This window comes from Rhinolophus sinicus, linkage group LG14 (genome assembly GCF_036562045.2).
Source record: "Rhinolophus sinicus isolate RSC01 linkage group LG14, ASM3656204v1, whole genome shotgun sequence".
In the NCBI taxonomy this organism is placed as follows: Eukaryota; Metazoa; Chordata; class Mammalia; order Chiroptera; family Rhinolophidae; genus Rhinolophus; species Rhinolophus sinicus.
In genome coordinates, this window is record NC_133763.1 from 45475753 (window position 1) to 45487384 (window position 11632).

Consider the following 11632-nt stretch of genomic DNA (forward strand, 5'->3'; position numbering starts at 1 on the left):
GGTCTTTAGGACCTGGGCAAGAGCAAGTTCAGTGGCACGGAGGAGGCTGAAGGAAGGTCACAGTGAATTGAGACGTGGATGGGAAAAAAACAATGGAAACAGCAACTGTAGACAACTCTTTCAAGGAGTATATCCAGGTAGGCAAGCGGACAACAGAGTAGTACCTGGACAGCAACACGGTGTCCAGGGAAGCTTTTCTTTTTCTTTTTCCTTTTTTTTTTTTAAAGATAGAAAAGAACTAAACTTGTTTAAACACTGGTGGAAAGGAACCAGTAGAGAAAAAAGAAAGGGAAAAAACCAGCAAAGCCCAAGAGGGAGACAGGGCCTGGACCTCCGATGGGCGCTGGAGGGATTAGCATTTGACAGGAGGAGGGACAACTCTTCCACCAGACAGAAGGTAACAGGAAAGAAAGATAAGCTTGCAGGTACATTTGTAGGTTTAAGGACCATACACTGATAAACTTCCCCCCTCTGATAGCTTCTATTTTCTCTTTTAAATAATAGGCGTGATTATCTGCTGAGATGAGAGAGAGATGGAAAAGCCAAAGATTTGAGGAGCGTAAAGGAGGTTTAAAAATAAACATAAATTATCTGCATAGCATTTGTTTCAAAAAAAAAAAAAGATAACTTATTTTTTCCACATTGACATTGGGGAGGAAAAAGAAGCAAGAATGCACAGGTTCCATAAGCAGAGACTTTAAAAAAGGCAAAGAGTTAGGGACTAAGCCTCTGAGAACATTAATCATGATTAAGGACTGCCGATGAAAAGAAAAGAGAACCAGATCAAGAGTGAGTAAAAGGCTAGTGAGAGGTAACAGAACCAGGATAATGTAGATCACAGATAACGTGGGTGGAAAATGTCCTAAGAAGAAAAGAAAGAGGTAAGAAGAATAAAGACTGACATATTTGGTAACAGGACATTAAACAAATGGTGTCAAAAGGACAGTTAACAGACAGCTAAAGCTTAGGGAGAAAATTAGTGAGGAAACTGAGCAAGTATGAATGAATACAACATTTATTTTAAAGTCAGTGAGAAGAAAAATAAAATCAAAATGGGAAAGCAACTTCAAATACAATACTTTAACGTTGGGGAAAAAACATATTTAAAAAAAACTCAGCAAAAAAGAATGGCTATAATAAATATGTGGAAGAGGGAGGGGAAAGTTAAGTTTCATAGAAGAAACAGGTGTTAGGAGTCTGAGAAGGATAGCAATTCTTGAGGAACTGTAAGAAAGATGAGCAGACATGTGTATGATTAAGACCCAGCCCGAGTAAATTAAGTCTGCTCATAACATATAACCTTATCTATGAAAATAAAAATAAACATGTTAGATTTAGAGAAAAAGCCTAGCTACTTGAGCATAAAATTGTTAAGAGTTGCTCAACAACTCTTACGGGAACTGGGTTAGGTAATAGATTAGTGGTAGGACACTGAATTGAAGTTGGAAAACATGATTCAGAGAGGGTCTTGGCCTATGTGGTTCATCATCTCCCTCCTAAAGCTGAGCATAGAGTGAACGAAGTAAATGGGGCCAAAGAGAGGAAAACTAGCAATTACTTCCATTCGGGAGAATGCCTTGCTTCTAGGTGTGCATCATGGGAGCCAAGGAACCTAGTGATATGAAAAGGGCAAAACTGAAGTCCAGGGCACTGGGTGGAGGAGAGGCATGTTTGTGGGGAGAAACTGGATTTGAGAGAAGCAATCAACACAAGTAAAGTACGGACACATAATATCAATAGGGGAGGATTATATAGAGAGTGAGTAAGCAATCATAATTTTTTGGGTGGAGGAATGGAAAATCAAACAGAGATCACCTAAGGGCACTAACAGCGGAAGTGTGTGTTGGTGGGGTTTTAAAGAATACACAGACACACACACAATTTCTAAGGGTCATGAGCCTGCTTAGTGGGAGAGAAAGATGGCCTACTGAAGCAAATCCTCTTTCTCTTGCACTACAAGTCCAGTGTTTCATGAACTCGTTGACCAAAACTCACGGTAAAAAATACATTTGAGGTCACAATGCAAACACACAACTGAAACAGAAGTTCCACAAAACAATAATTACCCTTACTACAGATGATAAAGTAAAACAAAGTTAACATCAAATATTATTTTATCATTATTTAAATACATTTATAATTCTAAAATTAATAGCATTAACATTTAAAAAGAGGCAATATAATGGAACGTGACCTTTCCTGTTCATAAGTGAATTCCAGTCTGGAAAACACAGGACAATGCTATGTACTTGCCAGGTTCACTATAGAGTCCTGTACACTTTTGCTTTAAATTGGGTCAAGGTTGAAAACCCTAGTTCAGACAACAAGTTGTTGTGAGTGGTAAAAATGGTACTACCCTCTTTCTACTTAGCAATGGAATTCCTTTGGTCTTAATATAAAATGATAAGCGATGTCATGTAATCATTCTTCAGAGTAAATGAAGAACTAAGCTGCAAGAATTCATTTTCTTCCTGGAATACACATGGAACCAACTCAATTATTGATGCAGGGCAAATGTATCTTTTAGCCTAATATTTCTCTTTAATGTTTCAAATCTCTCTTCAGGCAAATAATAATTAAAAGTTTGGGAAAACAGAAATGAGGTTTTTCAATATCTCCACATTTTATTTTGTTCAAATTTTCGTCATTGATAATGCTCTCTTCCAGATGTGGCAACAATGTTTGAAAGGTATAGTGGCTAGGCAAAAGTCTTACTTGCCACTACAATGAATTTTGGAACCCTTAGACACAGAGCTTCAAATTTAGTTCACTAGATGGCTAAACATATCAGCTAATTATGCAAATTTTGTTATTCAAAAATATTGGAAAGTACCCGCCAAATGAGAATGCTTTTCAACTAGGAAAATTCTAGTTTCACACAATCTGCTTAGCAACGATCTAACTTTGCTGTGACATAGTAAATAGGTATAATTAGCTCTGAATAAAATATTTTAAAAACTTGGCGACTCAGCAAGCCTCCTTTAATATATTTAACAACTTTCCATATTTTTCAATGTCAATGCGATTCAGAGGGTTTTCTATGCATACCAAAGCTCTGAGATACATAAAGCAGTAATTCCGAAGAACGCTCTCAGCCTGTAGGACAAATGGGACAGAAAGGGAGCCCAGCAGTGACCTGCTGGGCAGTGTGCTCACTCGTGTCCAGCCTACTGTTTCTGCCGGAGCCCATGGTCCTTCTGCCCCAGACATTCAGAATAAAGCGGGAGGACGCCTACATGTCAGTTGTGTTGCTTTGACTATTTCTCTCTCTCTCTCTCTCTCTCTCTCTGTCTCTCTCTCTGTCTCTCTTGCATTCTCTTCTCCTCTCCCTCCCTTCCTCTCTCCCTCGCTCCCTCCCTCCCTCTCCTTGAGAGTTAGAAGGGTACTTTTAGGAAATACTCAATAAAACATAAGCGAGAGCCTTGGAAAGGAAAAAAAAGCACTATTATCAGTAGCTTCCAACAATGTTTAGAATAACTCCTCTGTGTTTTCTAATCATATTTTCCATTTAATTATTTGAAATTATTTTTAATTTTTTTCCCAGTTTAACTTATGAGGATAGATGATTCACTTTTAAAATTCTGTATATATGCTCATAGGGTTGTGGTTAAATTTAAATAGCACAAGAAAATCCTCCTTCAGCATCTTGACACCATATTTGACAAACTAAAAGCATAGTGCAACTTATAATATTAGTGATCTCATCAATTTGGACTGTAAAATCTGCGCCAGACTGTAGCCACCTTATAAGCATTGTGGAAATGCACCCATAACGGTACAGAACAAAGGCATGTCATCACTAAGAGGCACAATTTTTAATTTTCAGCCGATTTTGCATAAAAAATCCTAAACATAACATCCATTCATTCTAGTCAACTATTTTTTTCGAGATATTTTTCTCTTATGTCACTGACATACAACTAAAACAATAATCTTTTTCAGGAATGATGCTCAAATAAAAAGGTGATTGAGACATCATCTCCTTTTCTGTCTTTGAAAATATTTGAAAGGGAATATTGAAAAGTCCAGTATGCTATGTTTCCAAGAATCTCTTCAATTTTAAAGATTTTAAATTTCCATTTGCAACAATACAAATACATGGAATCTGTCATTTCAGTCGGTGTTTACACCTTTGATAAATCCGTATTTTAAATAATCTTCATTAAAAGTTTAATAGTTTTTTCAAGTCACCATTTCCTCAACATTTTGGTACTTCCAGTTGCAGCTAGGTTGAACATGCTTCTGTATTTTTTTACTTCATGCTGTCTTCTAATAATTACACAATAAATTTTAAGAGCAAATCGATCTGGTTTGCATTTAGATTGCAATTATCGTTGAATTCTTTAAAATATCACTCTTGAAGAATGCATTTCAAGTTCAAAAACAAATCTTGCTTAGATAGTTTCTCACCATTTTTATCAACAGCAGGTAAAATCTGGCTATATTTAGCTCGACCTTGAATTATGTTAATATAAACTGTGCAATAATAACCATTGTGTTATGCTCATGATCAAATTGACCATCACTCTAATTCACAATTTTCCTCTTTTGTTCCTTGCTGCTCCTTACAGTTTAAGGAGAGACCAGGGAAAAAAAGATTTGCAGCAAACACTGCTGTAAAGCAGCAGGCTGTCATTTCCTCCCAGCAGGCCCTATTATGATCCGCCTTAATAGACTCTTGTGTTTAATCAGAGTACCAGAGAATACAGATAAATATTTAAATACAAAATTATGATTCATATTACTAAGTAACCAATTCAAAAATATCCTAGACAGCTGGAGTTTTTTGTTTTCGTTTTTTATTCCAATGGGAAAAATAAAGAGAGAAAGAAAAAGCACATCTCTTTTAAGTAGCAGGAAGAATAAAACACACATATGCACAAGCACACCCCCCAATCTGTCCTAAATTTTAATATCCACACAGAAAAAATAAATCCACAAATATGCCATTTCTGTGAATTCAAACTTCGAAGGAAAACTAATAATTTTCTCCCATGTCCTCTCTTTTAAACACTTATCATTGCTACAAAAATCATGAATGTCGAAATCTAACTTCAAAAAATACAGCATAAATAATAAACCTTAACTAATATAAATGAATAAATACTGCCTGAACTGAATGCTTAAAAAAAAAAAAAAAGCCCACTATTTTCAGGCTGCTAACCAGGAATTTAAGATTTATAAGGAAAACAATATCTTGAATTCCCTCCTCAAAAATAAGAGGTGCTAGAGAAACATCCAGAATAGCTAGATGTGAAAAAGTTAGTCCCATATATTTCTTTCTTTTATCTCACCATCATTTACTTAATCCTTCAATCTTACAACCTGCTATAATGCCCATGATTGTGTCATGGTTTCTTTTCCTTGGATAAAAATTATTCATTCAAGTCAAAGAGGAAAAAGACAATAAATTCCATCCTGCCCAACCCTGTACGGGACACTCCAAGTTTTGGTCTTTTATTCCACCCGGCTTTCAATGTCCCCACTTTCACTGAGGCAAAAAGATCACTTTTTACTGGTTTAGTAAGTAGTATTGATTATTGAAAAATACTTTCAAACTCGTTTTTGATTCTGACATGTAGAAGTTAATCTATTTCTCTGTATCTCCCTGAACCAGGGAGGGAAATATTTTCCACTTACTCTATATGCGAAGTGGAGGATGAATGCAGATTTTTCAGATATTTTAAGAAATGTATTAGAATTTAGAGGCAGGTCTAACTTTGAAGAACGATTTTTTTAAAACTAAACTTACAAATCCAAGTACTTCAAAGAATACCTAGGACAGGGTCAGTGGACTACAGCCTACCTGTTGGTCCAGTGTGGCCCACTACTTGCTTCTGTATGGCCTCTGACATTTTTTACAGTTTTTTAATGGTTGAAATCATAATCAAAGGCATATGACATTTTGTGACATGTGGAAATTAGATGAAATCCAACTTTCAGTGTCCATAAATAAACTTTAATTGGAGCATAGCCCATGCTCATTAATTTAATGGCTCTTTTTTGGCAGAATTGGGTTGTTGTGCCAGAGACTGCATGGCTCACAAAGGCTAAAATACCTATCGCTCTAGCCCATCACAGAAAAAGCTGGCCAGTCGCTGCATTAGAAGATGATACATTTATACCAATGACACCACATATTAGGAAAATATTTTTAAACTTCTCTTTTGAAAACGCTTTCAAAGCCATAACATTCTTTTGAGTCTCATCAGTGGTGGCAAACCTTCATTCCTTGAAGATGAGTATGAATTTTGGAAATGGCTAAGCTACTTGGAACCAAGATTGAATGAAGCCGATTATCAAGATGAATCAACCAGCAAATATTTATTGATAATCTACATTTATGGGAGGCAAGGATTTCTTTTGTACAACAGCACTATGCATTCTAAGTGCTAACAGTCAGGTGAGGGGCTAGACATATGATTTCATAACTTTGATTCAAGGTTAACAGGCTATATATGCATGGCGATAGAAATCACTGACGTGGAAAACTAATGCTATACTAAAGCTGGAAGATCTACTTTCTTCCGTGGCTATGAACTTGCTATAAAGTTGTTTTTACAAAGAAGAGCTCCACTAATACTTTGGGCAATCCACTTTTGGAATAAACGAGAGACACCCAAGTGAAATTTTAAAACAGCAGGATTCATTTGGATGTAAAAGTTGTTTAACCTTCAATTAAAACCCATTTTATTGCTTCATAAGCACAATCTATAAGACAATATTAGCATAAATAAATAAATAATTCCTTCCACGCACACAAAGCAACACGTGTATCCTTAGGCCTCTTTTCTTCTAATTCCTCATGTTCTGCCTGAGCAATATTATCCGCTCTTACGGCGTCAACTACCGCTTCCTGGCTAAGTCGGAAATCTGAATCACCAATTTCGGTCGGGGCTCTGGATCCTCTCTGGACATCTCCACTTCAGGGTTCCACAGACACTCCAAATTCAACATGTTCAAAATTGAAATGATTCCCTTTCTCTCACGTTAAACAAACGAACAAACAAACAAACAAGTTCCTCTACCCAGTTTCCCAAGCTAAGAAACTGAGTCTTAACTTTTCTGTTTACCTTCAAAGCCCATCAGTTGTTAAGCCCTGTAAATGTTATATCTTCCTTATCTGTTCTCTCCTCTTCATTTCTACTATTTTCCTACTCCAGGGCCATTTTATCTGGGCCATTTCGGTAGCAACAGCCTTCTAACTTATCTCTTTCCATCCAATCCAGCCTCCACACCATACCACCACCATTTTATCTTTCCTAATTACTGAAAATCCTTCACTGGCTCTCCATTGTTTTTAGAATCAAGTCCAAAGTCCTTAGCATGAAACAGAGGCTCTTCACCACATGCACCAGCAGTCTTCTTTTTTTTCTTTTTCGGAGTCATAACTTTTACCTACATAAGTCTGTATTTTTTTTATAATATAACCTGTACTTCAAACATTAAAATGTGAACACCATATTCTATAGTGAAAAAATTCTGCCAAACTGGATAAATCTTCATTATTGCAAAGAAGAGGCACTGAAACCCCACACTTATCTCATTTCTAGCAATGTCAGTCATCCTAATGTGATCAACAACCAAGCCCTGCAACTTCTTTTCCAGCTGACTTCCAGGCACGATTCCCTTTGGCTGAACCACTCATCTCTATACACTCTGACCTTTAGTGACAATGGACTATAACACATTCCTCAAATATACCATCTACTTTCACATACTATTCCTAATTTTCATCCATATCTTCTGTTCCCTTCCCCAACTCGGCAAACTCCTATTCGTCCTTCAAGGCCAAATTCAAATATGGCATCTTCTCTCTTATCCTTCTCCCTACCACACGCAGCATTATTTTTTCTCGTCAACATTCCCATTAAACTCTATCTATATCTCTGTTTTAACTCTTATCACCTTGAAATTGTAAGGGCTTATTTACATGTCTGGTTATAAGCTTCTTGAAGGCAAGGAAGCATTTTCTTTTCTTGACTCTAGCATTTAACTCATGGTCTGATAACTTCTTATTGAAAAATAATCACCTCTTATATTAAGATAATGTCATAATTGTAGTAACTGAGTGACTGAGAACTTAGAAACAAAAAGAATCCCATGTCACTCACCAGGAAAAAAAAAAGCTCTTATATACAAAGTATAATTAAATTGTAGCTTGGACATGCTTTCAATCTACATCTTGCAATACCAGTTTCCTTCTCTTTTCCTCTGTCTCTCTTTCTTTCCTTCTTCTTGAAGACATTCTTTATAGAACTCTTTTAAATACCCACTGGATTTCATCGGCACCTCACTCACAGAATTGGAACCTCAGTACAGTGTGCAGAGGTTAAGATGAGAATTTGGGGAACCCAACTGTCCGATCTGAATCCTAGTTCTGCTACCTAGGCTGTTTGATATGGGCAAGTTACTCAACCTCTCTCTGTCTCTCAACACGATCAGAATAACAACACCCTCATGGTGCTGTGTGAAGATTAAATAAGCTAATACATGTGAAGACTGTAGAACACAGCCTGGCTCAGAGTAGATCTCAATCATTGCTGGTTGATGTTGTTGTAACCAGTTTTAAAAACAGCTTTCTCAGTACGTACATTTCAGCCCACTTGTTAGAGTCTATAATCTACTAGATGGAAGAGTTATATCCTGCCCATATATGAACACTGCCCAACTTAAGTGCTAAAATTGTGCCTTGAAATACAATAGGTGCTCACTAAATAATAGGAATGTAAGGCTTCAGACTTCCAATATCAAATTATAAATCACAGCAAAATTTATATATGGAGTACATGTTTAAAACTGGTATTTTAAAGTAGTTTTAAAACACCCATCTACCTTCCACTAAACTTTTGAAACATGTAAAATTTTTAAACACAAAAATTATATTCATTAGGACCTTTCCCTTTATTCCTCCATTTAATTTGATCTTAGTAGTCAGTGATCTAAAACTCCTGCCTGTAATATTACTCGCTAAAGATCATTTAAAATATAATGTCCAGCTTTAGAAAACTGCCTACTGTCACATCGGAAAAATTAATATTCTTCTTTTATATCTGCTTTTAAAAAAATCTCTTGCCACATTCAACACACACACACACACACACACACACACACACACACACAAAGAATGAAAGGCCAAGAGACACAATTACTACATTTCCTGGTTTCTGCCTGGGAAACTAGTACTTCAGAACATGCCTACAAGTACCCCAGTAAAAGTCTGCTGGTTACAAACTGCTATTCCCTGCTTTATTTCCAGTCTCCCCCCTAAAACCTTTCACACACTCACATACCCATAGAGAAGAATGCAAATGTTAGTTAAAAAGGCTGCACAAAAATACAGCTATATACTATTTTGTTTTGGAGGGCTTAAATCTTTAAAAAATCCAATGAAAGTGTTGATTTGAAGCAAGGCTCCCAGCCTACTTTACCAGGTAACTTAAACTACAACTATTTACCCAAAGCAAAGTAGATTATTTGACTGCTATCAAACTTCATGGTAAATGATTCAGTAACCGTGTATAGATAATATGTACAATTCTAGAAAAGTTCATTAATCAGTTAAAAATGGACCCCACTTCAAACAATAGTGATTTTGTGGAAAATGATCTTAAACAATTTATCTACACAGTAAACAGTAATTTAGGACTTTATCTAAAACACGGTTGGTGGAATCACTAGCTTTATGGTAAAGGTTTACAGAGTGCCTACTACGTGTCTGGCACTTAGTAGTTGCTTTACAGCAGATGCACGCCGCTGGTGCACAGTCAAGTAACAATCCCAAACGTAATTAGAATATTCTCACTCATCTCATTTCACGCTCAGAATATATTCTGAGCATCCCAGTTTTACAGCTAAGGAAACGGAGGCCCAGAAAACTCACTTTGACCGAGGTATCACATCTGGTCTGTGGGTCCTGGCCAAGACTTGAGCCCTTGACTCATAATCTAATCATCTTCTGCGATATTAGTTACTCAAAAGCTCTTAGATGTTCCACCGTCAGATTTTTTAAAGCAAAACCCGACTTGACTTTTGGTATTGTGCTTGTCAGATTCTGTTAACAATCAAAACACAAACAAGCAAAATGTAAAAAAAATGCCCCGTCTCAGCCTGTCGACGTTGAAACGCTCTATCTCATCCTGGCCGAAGTCCCGCGTTTCCTCCCGCACGCGGGGCGCCCCCTCTCTTCCCCAGGACCGCCCAGCGTACCCGAGCGCCGCCGGTCGACGGTCCCTTCGCCCCCGCGGAGACCCCTCAGCCTGGCTCCGCTACACCCGCCGCGGGCGACAAGCGGCGCTCCCCACGTCCGGCGTCTGCGGTGCCGGACGTCCCTCGAGGCCGGGGAGGTGCCGAGACAGCCGGGCCGGAGCCGACCCTCCGCCAGCCCGCTCCCGCCCTGCTGGCGGACTGCAGTCCCGCAGCCCCGCTTCCGAAGCCCAGCGGGCGACGCCCGCCCCCGCGAGGCGCCGAAGCCCCTGCTTGAGACCCCGCTCCGCATCGCCGGTCTCCTACCTGCCCCGGGCCCCGACGCCGCCTCCGCGGCCGGGCTGCGAGGTCCTCGTCCTCTCCTCGGTGGAGGCGCTAGGTCTCCTCCGTCCCACTCGAGTCGGTTGCTCCTGCCCCCGCAGGCCCGGCCGAAGGCCACGCCCTGTCCCGGACAAGCCCTGTTCTTATTGGTTCCTGTTCCCACCCCTCACACTGGGGCCCGCCCCCGGCGCCACCCGGGGGCGGTCATGAGGGGAACCGCCCCCGCTCAGGACCCGGTACCCGCCAGAACCTTGCCCGGGAGTTTGGTGCCGCGACGCTGCGGCCGCAGCAGCAGGCGACCGGCGCCACTGTCGCCCGGCCGAGGCCTGTAAGCCTGAATTCCCTGACCCTCGCCGTGTCTGGCGTCCGAATGGCCCCACCGCGATGGACCTGAACTTTACATGACTTCACTGCTACCCGAGAGGTAAAGTCTAGTTTAACCAAGGAATCCAAATGGCCCCTCACTCAAAAAAAGCCTAGAATTGTCCCCTGCCATAGGGTGCAGTAGAGTAGGCCTGATGTCTCCAGGAAAACGCAGCACCGTTTACTCTGAGCTCAAGAAGTAAACATTTCTCGGGCAACTGCAGTGCAGTGCCAGCTTGAAACGTAGGTGCGAATACCGCTCCGAACACCCGAGGCTTGAAATCCCAGAGCAGGGGTGACTTTGATACTCCCAGTGCCTGAGGTCGGCCGCCACGCCTTACTGTGACACACATGCCTGAGCGCTACGCCTGCAACACGCTCATGCTCAGGTATGTGCAGGGCGCTGTGCCGACCGCCAGCAGCAGCCCAGTTTCACTGAAGCTGCGAGTCAAGGATGCGTTGAGCCTGTTTCCCCAGCACTCGCTAACCACCCCACCCGCCTCACCCCGCCCCATTCCAACCCTGGAAATAAAACAGGGAATAGCAGAGCCTCTGGGGTCTGGTGACCAAACGCTTCTCACGTCTGTTCACATAGAGGTACCAACATAGAAGACTGCCACAAAAAGGCGTTTGGTTATACATCGCAGATGACTGTTACAAGCCTAGTTAGCCAAAGCAATAAAAGCTGCATATCCCAAACCGTTGTGAAATCGTGAGATAGGGACAATGAAACGGGAGTTAC

The 11632-nt window shown here is 40.1% G+C and overlaps 1 protein-coding gene across 2 annotated transcripts in view; it reads right to left on the reverse strand.

Annotated features, from left to right (window-relative positions):
- DENND2C (DENN domain containing 2C) overlaps nt 1-11066 on the reverse strand; it is a 71771-nt gene extending 60705 nt beyond the window's left edge. The window contains exons 1-2 of one of the 2 annotated variants that reach the window (XM_019730359.2): nt 10513-11066; nt 9884-10054 (exon numbers count right to left, since the gene is read on the reverse strand). The gene's annotated coding sequence lies outside the window, so the exon portion shown is untranslated. The remainder of the gene's footprint in view (nt 1-9883; nt 10055-10512) is intronic. The other variant, XM_019730360.2, reaches the window with a different exon arrangement.
- Nucleotides 11067-11632: the final 566 nt, after the last annotated feature.